We start from the raw sequence: 14,451 nt of genomic DNA on the forward strand, positions 1-14,451 counted from the left end.
ACGGCACGTGGGATCTTCCCATACCAGGGCACGAACGCGTGTCCCCTGCATCGGCAGGCAGACTCCCAACCACTGCGCCACCAGGGAAGCCCTGAATGGATTTTTTTTAAAGACCTATGTATATGCTGCCTACAAGAGACTCACCTCAGAGCTCAAGACACACATAAACCAAAAGTGAAGGGATAGAAAAATATATTCCATGCAAATGGAATTAAAAAGAAAGACGGGGAGTGGGTAGCAATACTCATATCAGAAAAAATGGTCTTTAAAACAAAGATTGTAAAATAAGACAAGGAAGGGCATTACATAATGATAAAGAGATCAATCCAACAAGAGAATATAACATTTGTAAACATTTATGCACCCAACATAGAAGCACATCAATATATAAAGCAAATATTAACAGAAATAAATGAAGAAATAGACAGCAATACAATAATAGTAGGGGACTTTAATACCCCATTTATCAATGGACAGATCATTCAGACAGAAAATCAATAAGAAAACACTGGCCTTAAGAATATACAGGGGCTTCCCTGGTGGCACAGTGGTTGAGAGTCTGCCTGCCGATGCAGGGGACATGGGTTCGTGCCCCGGTCCAGGAAGATCCCACATGCCGCAGAGCGGCTAGGCCCATGAACCATGGCCACTGACCCTGTGCGTCTGGAGCCTGTGCTCCACAATAGGGGAGACCACAGCAGTGAGAGGCCCGTGTACCGTAAAAAAAAAAAAAAAAGAATATACAATGGAGGAAAGACAGTCTCCTCAATAAGTGGTGCTGGGAAAACTGGACATCTACATGTAAAAGAATGAAATTAGAGCATTCTCTAACACCATATACAAAAATAAACTCAAAGTGGATTAAAGACCTAAATATAAGACTGGAAATCATAAAACTCCTAGAGGAAAACATAGGCAGAACACTCTTTGACATAAATCACAGCAATCTTTTATTGGATCTATCTCCTAGAGGAATGGAAATAAAAACAAAAATAAACAAATAGGACCTAATTAAACTTTAAAACTTTTGCATAGCAAAGGAAACCATAAACAAAATGAAAAGACAATCTACAAACTGGGAGAAAGTATTTGCAAACAATGCTACCGACAAGGAATTAATTTCCAAAACATACAAACAGATCATACAGCTTAATAAAAAACAAATAAACACTCCAAACAAAAAATGGGCAGAATACCTAAATAGACATTTCTCCAAAGAAGAAATACAGATTGCAATCGGCACATGAAAAGATGCTCATCATTGCTAATTATTAGAGAAATGCAAATCAAAATTGCAATGAGGTATCACCTCACATCAGTCAGAATGGCCATCATAAAAAGTTGAAAAATAATAAATGCTGGAGAGGGTGTGGAGAAAAAAGGAACCCTCTTCCACTGTTGGTGAGAATGTAAGCTGGTACAGCCATTATGGAAAACAGTATAGAGCTTCTTTAAAAAACGAAAAGTAGAGTTATCATATGATCCTGAAACCCCATTTGTAGGCATGTATCTGGAGAAAACTCTAATTTGAAAAGATACATGCACCCTAATGTTTATTGCAGCACTATTTACAATAGCTAAGACTGGAAGCAACCTAAATATCCATTGACAGAGGAATGGATAAAGAAGATGTGGTATATATACACAATGGAATATTACTCAGCCATAAAAAGAATGAAATAATGCCATTTGAAGCAAGATGGTTGGACCTAGAGATTACCATACTAAGTGAAGTAAGTCAGAAAAAGACAAATATCATATGATATCACTTATATGTAGAATCTAAAAAAATGATACAAATGAACTTATTTACAGAACAGAAAGAGACTCACAGAATTCCAAAACAAACTTATGGTTACCAAAGGTGACAGTGGGTTGGGGGGAGATAAGTTAGGAGTTTGGGATTAACATATACACACTATATATAAAATAGATAAACAATAAGGTCCTACTATATAGCATAGGGAACTATATTCAATATCTTATAATAACCTATAATGGAAAAGAATCTGAAAAAGAATATATATGTATATGTATAACTGAATCTGCTGTACACCTAAAACTAAGCTAACATTGTAAATTAATTAGACTTCAATTCTTAAAAATGGTTAAGAAAAGAAAACACTGGCCTTAAATGACACATTAAATCAGATGAACTTAATAGATATACACAGAACATTCCACCCAAAAGCAGCAGAATACACAATCTTTTTAAATGTGCATGGATAGATCACATATTAGGTCACAAAACAAATTTCAATAATTTTAAGAAGATTGAAATCATATCCAGCATCTTTTATGACCATAACAGTATGAAATTATAAATCAATTATAAGAAGAAGACTGGAAAAAACACAAACATGTGGAGACTAAACAACATGCTATTAAACAATCAGTGGGCCACTGAAGAAATCAAAGAGGAAATGAAAAAATACCTGGAGACAAATGAAAGTGGAAACACAACTTTCCAAAATCTATGGGACACAGCAAAAAAAACGGTTCTGAGAAGGAAGTTCACACTGATAGGGGCCTACCTCAATAAACAGGAAAAATCTCAAATAAACAGTCTAAATTCACACTTAAAGAAACTAGAAAAAGAACAAACAAAGCCCAAAGTTGGTAGAAGGAAGGAAATCATAAAGAGCAGGGTAGGAATAAATGAAATAGAGACTAAAATAAAACAATAGAAGATCAGTGAAACTAAGAGTTGGTTCTTTGAAAATTGAAAAATACACAAAATTGACAAACCTTTAGCCAGACTCATCAAGAAAAAGAGATGGCTCAAATAAATAAAATTGGAAATGAAAGGGGAAAAATTACAACCAATACCACAGAAATACAAACGATCATAAGCAAATATTATGAACAATTATATGCCAACAAATTAGAAAACCTATAAGAAATGGCTAAATGCATCAGAACATATAATCTTCCAAGACTGAATGATGAAGAAATAGAAAATCTGAATAGACCAATTAATAGTAATGAAATGGAATCAGTAATTTAAAAAATTCCCCCAAAAGTCTGGGTCCAGATGGCTTCACAGGTGAATTCTACCAAACATTTAAAGAAGAGTTAATATCTATTTTTCTCAAATTAGTCCAAAAAATTGAACAAGAAAGAACACTTCCAAACACATTTCACAAGGCTGACATTACCCTGATACCAAAACCAGACAAAGACACCATACACAAAAATGAAAATTACAGGCCAATATCACTGATAAACATAGATGAAAAAATAATCAACAAAAGATTAACAAACTGAATTCAATAATACATTAAAAGAATCATACACATGATCAAGTGGGATTCATTCCAGGGATGTAAGGATAGTTTAAAATCCATAATCAATCAACATGATACATCACATTAAGAAAATGAAGGGTAAAAATCTTATGATTACCTCAATAGATGCAGAAAAAGCACGGGACAAAATTCAACATCCACTTATGATAAAAATTCTCAACAAAGTGGGTATAGAGGGAACATACCTCAACATAATAAAGACCATGTATGACAAACCCACAGCTAACATTATGCTCAATGGTGAAAAATTGTAATCATTTCCTCTAAAATCAGGAACAAGACAAGGATGCCTATTCTCACCACTTTTATTCAACATAGTATTGGAAGTCCTAGCCACAGCACTTAGGCAATAAAAGCAAATAAAATTTATCCAAATTGGAAAAGATGAAGTAAAACTGTTACTATTTATATTTGTAGATGATATGATACCGCAATATATAGAGAAAATGCCAAAGATTCCACCAAAAAAAACCCAATTCAAACTAATAAATGAATTCAGTAAAATTGCAGGATACAAAATTAATACACAGGAATCTCTTGCATTTCTATACACTAATAACAAACTATCAGAAAGAGAAGTAAAGAAAACAATACCATTTACAACTGCATCAAAAATAATAAAATACCTAAGAATAAATTTAACCAAGAAGGTGAAAGACCTGTACTCTGAAAACTATAAGATACTGAGGAAAGAAATTGAAGACAATACAAATAAATGGAAAGATATACTGTGCTCATGGATTAGAAGAATCAATACCATTTAAATGTCCATACTACCCAAAGCAATCTATTGATTCAGTGCAAACCCTATCAAAATATCCATGGCATTTTTTTAAAAACTAGAACAAATAATCCTAAAATTTGTATGGAACCACAGAAGACCCTGATTGCCAAAGCAATATTGAGAAAGAAGAATAAAGTGGATATATCACCCTCCCAGGCTTGAAACTATACTACAAAGCTATAGTAATCAAGACTGTATGGTACTGGAACAGAATTGAGAGCCCAGAAATAAACCAATACTCATATGGTCAATTAATCTATGACAAAAAAGGCAAGAAAATACAATGGGGAAAAGACAATCTCTTCAATAAATAGTGTCAGGAAAACTAGACAGCTACATGCAAAAGAATGAAACTGGACCACTTTCTTATACCAAAATACAAAAATAAACTAAAAATGGATTGAAGACCTGAAACCATAAAACTCCTAGAAGAAAAAGTAGGCAGTAACCTCTTTGACATCCATCTTAGCAATATTTTCTTCGGATATGTCTTCTCAGGCAAGGGCAACAAAAGTAAAAATATGGGACTGCATCAAACTAAAAAGATTTTGCACAGCGAAGGAAACTTCCAACAAAACAACAAGGCAGCCTACTGAATGGGAGAAGATATTTGCAAATGATATATCCAATAAGGGGTCAATATCCAAAATATATAAAGATCTCATACAACTCAATATCAAAAAAACAAACAACTCATTTAAAAAATGGGCAGAGCACCTGAATAGACTTTTTTTCCAAAGAAGACATACAGATGGCCAACAGCCACATGAAAAGGTGCTCAACATCACTAATCATCAGGGAAATGCAAATTAAAACCACAATAAGAGGGACTTCCCTGGCAGTCCAGTGGTTAAGACTCTGTACTTCCACCACAGAGGGCATGGGTTCAGTCCCTGGTTGGGGAACTAAGATCCCGCAGGCCATTAGGCACAGCCTAAGAAAAAAGAAAACACAATGAAAAACCACCTCACACCTGTCAAAATGACTATTATCAATAAGACAAAAAGCAACAAGTGTTGACAAGGACGTAGAGAAAAGGGAACCCTCATGTACTGCTGGTGGGAAGGCAAACTGGTGCAGCCACTATGAAAAACAGTATAGAGGTTCCTCAAAAATCTAAAAATAGAAGTACCAAATGATTCAGCAATTCCACTTTTGAGTATTTATCCAAAGAAAATGAAAACACTGATTCAAAAAGTTACATGTACCCCTATGTTCACTGTAGCACTATTTACAATAGCCAAGATATGGAAGCAACTGAAATGTCCATTGATAGATGAGTGGATAAAGAAGATGTGGATAAACAATAGAATATTAGCCATAAAAAAGAATGAAATCTTGCCATGTACAGCAACATGGATTGTCCTGGAGGATATCATACTAAGTGAAGTAAGTTAGAGAAAAACAAATACTGTATGACCTCACTTACATGTGGAATCTAAAAAATAAAATAAATGAACAAACAAAACAGAAATAGACTCATAGATACAGAGAACAAACTGGTGGTTGCCATAGGGATGGGGTTTTGGGGGACAAATGAAATCAGTGAACAGGATTAAAAGGTACAAAGTTCCCAGTAAAATAAATGTCATGCAGATGTAATGTACACATAGTGAATATTTAGTCAATAACATTGTGGCAACTCTGTATGGTGACAAATGGTAACTAGACTTATTGTGGTGATCATTTCATAATGTATATAAACATCGAATCACTATGTTATATACCTGAAACTAATACAATATTGTATGTTAATTATAACTCAATTAAAAATTAAAATAAATTAAAAATAAAATACAGATTCACAGGTCCCTCCTCCCCAGCAGGCTCTGAACCAGGAGCTCCTGGAAATGAGCATTTTCCACAAGCCACTGGGTGATTTTATAATTCGGATGTTTGGGGAATATTGCTTTAAAGTGTTCAAAGTGCTGAAGTGTCCACTGTATAATGGAATCTGCATAATGGGTGATTTATTGTCCCTATTTTACAGGTAAGGTAACTACAGCCCAAGAAGGCACAGCAGTATGCTGGAGCCTGTTCACACTCAGGAGAGCTGATTGTTAATTACCCAAGGAATTTGCAATTCAGTTGTTAAGCCAAACACAGCTTGAAATCAGCCCGGTGAGTAGTTACACTCTGTCCCTTGGTCAGAGAGAAGCTTAGGGGTGCTTAGGTCTGTTTCCTTCAGAACAACACAGTACTTGACTGATGAACACTTCTTGACTGTTCTCTGGTTTTTGGCTCATGGCTCACTTTGAGTATTATCTTTTTCTCTAGGTAATCTGTAAACACTACAAACAAGCAGGATTTTTTGGTTTTTTAAGGAGCATGTTTATTGTGTTTGAGATGATACATCAGGTGCTCTCTGAGCTACAAAGGGTAAAGGAAATCCTCTCGTTACAAACTGACAAAGGTAAAAGGTAAAACATTTTTCACAACAGCATGAACCACATACTCAGAAATAGATCTGGGTTTAATACAAATGACATAATTCCTAGTCATCTACAGCTACTATTGTAACTTCATACAGATAATGAATTAGGCTAAAATGCATATAATATTGGTAGACTTCAGGACCAGTATCCTTAGTACATCACAAAATACATTTTGATATCCCAAAGAAGCAAGACTTGCAAGTAGGTGTTTTAAACGTAACTAATCTACAGCTACAAAGTTCTACTCTTGATAGCATTTACCTTTTTGGGGAGTCTCCTAGTCTCCAAAGGATAAAAGCAGAGAGTAGAATCAGTATAACATATACCCAGAAGTCCGTATTGTAAAGGTTATAAAGATTTGCAGCACAGTGACAAGCAAGCAGGATTTTTTTTGAGAGCTGGTTTACTAGCACAGCACCAAGCAAAGGTGATGAATTTGTTTTGCTATTAGGAACTGAGCAGAGTTCAACTGTGTCCTCACTCCTAGTCTTCCACTTTCTCCTCCTGCAATTAATTTCCTTTATCATTCCAGATCCTGCAGCTCTGGATAGCTTTATTAAGGGCTCAAATTCTACAAAGGACCATGTGCTGTAGAGTTGGTTCAGATTTTCTAGTTAGAGGATCTAATTGTTGGCGTTACACAACAGGCTCATGTCTCCCTCTAAAGGATAGGAAAGAATAAGACAAGTCAGATTTCTATTTGTTGTTAGATCAGACTTTGTATGATTTGTCTATGTCATGTGTGATATGTGTAACGTGTTGGAACAACATATAGTAGCTTATTCAGCTAATGTCTAAAAGCAGCACAAAAGTGTCCTTTTGTTTTCATTCACTCAATACTTATCATTTATTTAACTATGTACCAGATGTTAAGGTATAAAGATATGAATAACACCATGAAGTGGCAAAAAAGATTGAGAATACTCACTATATACTGAGATAGAAAGATTGCCAAGATATATTAAGGGGAAAAATTCAGCGTACAGGATGGTATGAATAATATGCTACCATTTGTTTATAAAGGGAGAAGAAAGAATACACGCACACACACACTCTCTCACGTGAAATATCTCCCAAAATATATTTTTAAAACTATTAACATTACTTGGTTCCCTCCTAGAAAGGTAACACTGTACCTAGAAAATAAAGGCAAGAAAGAGTTTTCACTGTATTCCTTTCATATATTTAAAATTGTGAACCATGTAAAGATATGTCCTAATCAAAACCAAACAAACACTGAAAATTAGTAAGACAGAAATGAATGAGGCAAGTCCTGTGTTCAGTTACTTGGGAGGAAATTCACATACACATACAACAGAGGAAAGGTCATCAGAGGCCAGGTCAAGGAGGACCTTCTATGCCAAGCTAAAGAGTTTTCACTCTGTTCTGGAGGCAACAAGCCATTCAAAGACTTTAGCAGTAAAGTAACAAGTAGATTCACATTTTAAAGGATCATTCTAGTGGCAATGTTGAGGGGAAGATTCAAGGAAGTCTATACTAGAGCAAAGTAGAGTCTGACCCCTTTCGGTAATTTTCCTGCTTCAAAGACCTGTTTTCTAGGGTCAGAATGCCTCGGGGTAACAACAGAAATAGGCTTGGTTGAGCCCAGGTTAAAGATGATTTGTGGAATCTTTAGTCAGATGACTTGGTCTGGAGAAGAGAGTAAATTATCCAATAACTGTAATTTACTTAGAGTGTGCTAGGCACACTAGCAAATACTTCTCAAATGACACCTCATTAGTCCTCACAATAATCCTATGAAATAGGTCCTAATTATTCTGCTAAATTTTACAGATGAGAAGACTGGGACCCAAGTAGGTTAATCAACTTGCCCAAGGTCAGATAGCTAAAAACTGTCAGATGGATTTGAGCCCATTTGTCTGACTCAGAAGTCCATGTTTTCAAGTATCAGCATACACAAGGTCTCCTCTTAGCTGTTCAACAGAATGCCTAGCTCCCTCTCACTGCCAAAACCTGACTTCTAAAATATTCCCCTTCCTTTCAGTCCTAGGTGAAATAGCTGAAAGGGCAGTTGGACTTTCTCCTTCTCATCTCCTTTCCCAACTCTACCCCTGCTCCCCTCATCTCCATCCACCTCCTCTCACCTCCTTCCAATTCCACTATCTCCATCACATCTCCCCTTATTCTCTATCTCAGCTCCACTATACTGTGTGGTTCTTCTTCCCTGTTGCCCTGGAAACACAGATCCTCTCTGCTTCTTTTCCAAAATCAAACTTGTTCGCAGGAAGAATCAAAATGCTAAAAGATAGAGAATAATTGAAACTGAAGATAAAGTTCTAGGAGTAGAATTTTACACATCCTGCAGCACTGAGGAGAACTAGATGGGGACTAGGAAGTCAGCCAGTTCCCTCGCAGTTTGATGCATACAGAAAGGTCTTCCCAAGTGCCTCTTTTGCCACTCCAGAGGCTCCTCACCCCCGTGAGTCTTTCTTGGAGACAGAAAGCATACAGACTGATCTCCAGGAGATTCTTTCTCCTCCTTGCCCAGTTTTCAACAACAAAAACAAGAGGGAGAAAAGGAAGGAGACTAGCCAAGGTTGGCTCAGATCAGGTGTTTCCACAGCGACCACAGAAGCAGCTTCAAGACCTGAAAAAGTCCCTCCTTCAGGCTGTCCCTAACATCTTCAGGACCTCAGACAAGCATACAAGTGAAAGCTCACATGCCACAGTTTAAATTTTTAAACATAAATAAGCTAATAAATTGTTAAATAAAATGTATTTTATTGAATAAATATATTTCGCAAATATACCTTTGAAGTAACAAAACTGAAAATTATGTGTAAAGGTAAGGTTTGCTAGGACTGAAGGTTGGCAAAATATCAAACATGACTAAATTTAATTATTATCATGCATATTTAGGTTCTGTTGACAGGGCAACAATGATTGGATGAATGAAAACACTTGAATTAGTAATAACGTGAAAACATACATAATTCACAATTATTTCCTAAAAGTTGTGATTTTAGTCCTTTTGGGCTACTATAACAAAATACCACAGACTGGGTAGCTTATAAACAACAGAAATTTATTCTCACATCCTGGAGGCTGGAAATCCAAGATCACGGTGCAGCATGGTCAGGTTTTGGTGACACCCCTCCTCTGGCCTGCAGACTGCTGACTTCTCACTGTGTCCTCACAAGGTGGAAGAGAGGAGAGAGCTCTTTGGGGTCTTTTTTCATAAGGGTGCTAATCACACTCATGAGGGCTCTACTCTCAAGATCAATTACCTCCCAAGGGCCCCACTTCCTAATACCATCACCTTGGGCATTAGGTTTCAACATGAATTTGGTGGGGGGGGGACACAAACGTTGAGACCATAGCAGTTATATTTCTTGCCTTTGTTTCAGAAATCCACCAATTATTTTGCAATAATTGAATTTTTTTAAATTTGTGTTTTATTATCTAAAAAATATAGTATAATTATTTTTTAAATTGTAACTTCAAATGGAACAAAATATGGATATATATTTACCCAAAAAAGTAAATTAAAATATTAAAATAGAAAAGTTAAAATTGTTTTTAAATGCTTTCAAAAGAGCTATTTTCTTCTAAATTACTTTTAAAAACTGCTTATGAAAATTAACAGGCAAAATACAAGGCAATTTAAAAATATCAAGATTTTAAATTAAAATTATTTAAACATAATTTAAAATTAATTACATCATATGAAATATTTTATAAAAATAAAACATCATAACTCAATGTCTATCTGGCTGATGCAGTAAAGAAGCATGCATGTTATGTCTAGACCTACCTATATACAAATTTAAAAGTTAATTTGGGGAGAAGCTCCAGATGGCAGAACAGGAGGATGCTGAGCTCACCGCCCTCCACAAACACATCAAGAGTACATCTACATGTGGAGCAATCCTCACTGAAAACAAACTGGAGACTAGAAGAAAGACTATTATACAACCAAGGCTGTATAGAAACATCCACAGAGTCAGGTAGGAAGGGAAAAGAGATCGGGGAGGGACCTGTGCCCCTAGGAGGGGACACAGAAGAGGAGGGTGATTAGATGGGCTTCAAGATTCTCCCTGGGGCATAAGCAATTTGACCACATATTGGGCACTGTAGCCCTGGGATCAGGCACCAGGAAGAGGAGTCCCCTTAGCTGGTTTGAAAAACAGTGGGACTAACAGGAGGGCTGTAAGAAACCTAGATTCAGCTCGTGATGAATGGACATATGCCTGCTTACTCCCAGTAACAAGGCGGAGGAGGCAGGTTGAAACTGCCCAGGGCTCTGGCCAGTTTCCCATGACTGCCCCAGTGCATGTCCCAGCCCATGTTGAGCGCCCACCCTGAAACCTCTTGTTCCAGTGCAGCTCCCCATTCGGGTGAAGGCTGCCAGTGCCAAGGACAGTGCTCATTTGTGGCAGCCAGAGCAGGCTTGGACCTGGTACTGCATGTGAAGGGGGTGAGGGTGGCCATTACTGGCACTCACAGAGGCAGTGGATTGGGAGCTGTCCAGAGAAATAAAAGAGGAAATCAGAAAACACCTCAAGCCAAATAAAAGTTAAAACACAGCTTTTCAAAATCTACAGGGTGCAATAAAAACAGTTTTAAGAGAAAAGCTCACAGCGATACAGGCCTACCTCAAGAAACAAGAAAAATCTCAAATAAATAGCCTAACCTATCATATAAAGGAATGAGAAGAAGGAGAACAAACAAGGTCCAAAGTCAGCAGAGGGAAGAAAATAATATAAATCAAAGAGGAAATAAAATAGGCAAAAAAATGATAGAAAAGATAAAGGAAATTAAGAGCTGTTTTTTGAAAAGATATACAAAATTGATAAGCCTTTAGCCAGGCTCATTAAGAAAAAAAGGGAGAGAACACAAACAAAATAAGCAATGAAAGAAGAGAAGTTATAACTGATATCACAGAGACACAAAAAATAATAGAATACTATGAAAAACTTGGAAAACCTAGAAGAAATGGATAATTTCCAGGAAATATACAATCTTCCAAACTGAATCAGAAAGAGATAGACAATCTGAACAGACCAATCAATAATTCAAGGGATTACTTGAATTAGTAATTCAATTAATAATAGAATTAAATTAGTTATAGAATTCAATTTTTAAAATAATGAATTAGTAATCAAAAAACTGCCAGCAAACAAAAGTTCGTGACTGGATGGCTTCACAGAGGAATTCTACCAAACATATAAAGAAGAGTTAATACCTATCCTTCTCAAAGTATTCCAAAAAATTGAAGAGAAGGAAACACTCTCAAATGTATTCAATGAGGCCACCACTACCCTGATACCAAAACCAAAGATATGACTAAAAAAGAAAATTACAGCCCAATATCTCTGATGAATATAGATGTAAAAATCCTCAAGAAAATATTAGCAAACTGAATTCAACAACATATAGAAAGAATCATACACCATGATCAAGTGGGATTTATTCCAGGGATGCAAGGATAGTTCAATACCTGCAAATTAATCAATGTGATAGACCACATTATCAAATCAATGATCATCTCAATAGACACAGAAAAAGTATTTGACAAAATTCAACATCCATTCATGATAAAAAAAAAAACTCTTATCCAAACTGGTATAGAGCATAGAGAATCCCAAAGATGCTACCGGAAAACTACTAGACTGAATCAATGAATTTGGTAAAGTACAGGATATAATATTAATGCACAGAAATCTCTTGCATTCCTACACACTAATGATGAAAAATCTGAAAGAGAAATTAAGGAAACACTCCCATTTACCACTGAAACAAAAAGAATAACATACCTAGGAATAAACCTACCTAAGGAGACAAAAAACCTCTATGCAGAAAACTATAAGACACTGATAAAAGAAATTAAAGATACAAACAGATGGAGAGATATACCATGTTCTCAGATTGGAAGAATCAACATTGTGAAAATGACTCTACTACCCAAAGCAATCTACAGATTCAGTGCAATCCCTATCAAACTACCAATGGCATTTTTCACAGAACTAGAACAAAAAATTGCATAATTTTTATGGAAACACAAAAGACTCCGAATAGCCAAAGTAATCTTGAGAAAGAAAAATGGGGCTGAAGAAATCAGGCTCCCGGACTTCAGACTGTACTACAAAGCTACAGTAATCAAGACAGTATGGTACTGGCAAAAACAGAAATATAGATCAATGGAACAGGATAGAAAGCCCAGAGATAAACCCACACACATATGGTCACCTTATTTTTGATAAAGGAGGCAAGTATATACAATGGAAAAAAGAGAGCCTCTTCAATAAGTGGTGCTAGGAAAACTGGACAGCTACATATAAAAGAATGAAAGTAGAACACTCCCTAACACCATATACAAAAGTAAACTCAAAAATGGATTAAACACCTAAATTTACAGCCAGACACTATAAAACTCTTAGAGGAAAACACAGGCAGAACATTGTAGGACATACATCACAGCAAGATCCTTTCTGACCCACCTCCTAGAGAAATGGAAATAAAAATAAACAAATGGGACCTAATGAAACTTAAAAGCGTTTGCAAAGCAAAGGAAACCAAAAACAAGACGAAAAGACAGCCCTCAGAATGGGAGAAAATATTTGCAAACAAAGCAATTATCAAAGGATTAATTGATAATTAATTGATAATTGACAAAGGATTAATCTCCAAAATATACAGGCAGCTCATGCAGCTCAATATCAAAAAAACAAACAGCCCAGTCCAAAAATGGGCAGAATATCTAAATAGACATTTCTCCAAAGAAGATATACAGATTGCCAACAAACACATGAAAGAATGCTCAACATCACTAATCATTAGAGAAATGCAAATCAAAACTACAATGAGGTATCACCTCACACCAGTCAGAATGGCCATCATCAACAAATCCACAAACAATAAATGCTGGAGAGGGTGTGGAGAAAAGGGAACCCTCTTGCACTGTTGGTGGGAATGTAAATTGATACAGCCACTATGGAGAACAGTATGGAGCTTCCTTAAAAAACTAAAAACAGAATTACTGTATGACCCAGCAATCCCACTACTGGGCATATACCCTGAGAAAGCCATAATTCAAAAACAGTCATGTACCACGATGTTCATTGCAGCTCTATTTACAATAGCCAGGACATGGAAGCAACCTAAGTGTCCATCAACAGATGAATGCATAAAGATGTGGCACATATATACAATGGAATATTACTCAGCCATAAAAAGAAACGAAATTGAGTTATTTGTAGTTAGGTGGATGGACCTAGAGACTGTCATACAGAGTGAAGTGAGTCAGAAAGAGAAAAACAAATACCGTATGCTAATACATGTATATGCGATCAAAAAAAAAGTGGTTATGAAGAACCTAGGGGCAGGACAGGAATAAAGATGCAGACGTAGAGAATGGACTTGAGGACACGGGGAGGGGGGAGGGTAAGCTTGGATGAAGTGAGTGGCATGGACATATATACACTACCAAATGTAAAATAGAGAGCTAGTGGGAAGCAGCCACATAGCACAGGGAGATCAGCTCGGTGCTGTGTGTCCACCTAGAGGGGAGGGATAGGGAGGGTGGGAGGGAGACACAAGAGGGAGGAGATATGGGGATATATGTATATGTATAGCTGATTCACTTTGCTATACAGCAGAAACTAACACACCATTGTAAAGCAATTATACTCCAATAAAGATGTTTTAAAAAATGCAAAAAAAAAAAAACCCAAATTGGTATAGAGGGAACATATCTCAACATAATAAAGACCATAGATGACAAACCCACAGCTAACATCATACTCAATGATGAAAAGCTGAACGCTTTTCTTCTAAAATCAGGAACGTGACAAGGATGCCCACTCTCACCACTTTTATTCAACATAGTATTGGAAGTCTTAGCCGCAGCAATCAGACAAGAAAAAGATATAAAAGGCAACCAAATTTGAAGAAAAGAAGTAAA

This window comes from Monodon monoceros, unplaced genomic scaffold (genome assembly GCF_005190385.1).
Source record: "Monodon monoceros isolate NGI ecotype Baffin Bay Population unplaced genomic scaffold, NGI_Narwhal_1 Super_Scaffold_21, whole genome shotgun sequence".
NCBI classification, from domain to species: domain Eukaryota; kingdom Metazoa; phylum Chordata; class Mammalia; order Artiodactyla; family Monodontidae; genus Monodon; species Monodon monoceros.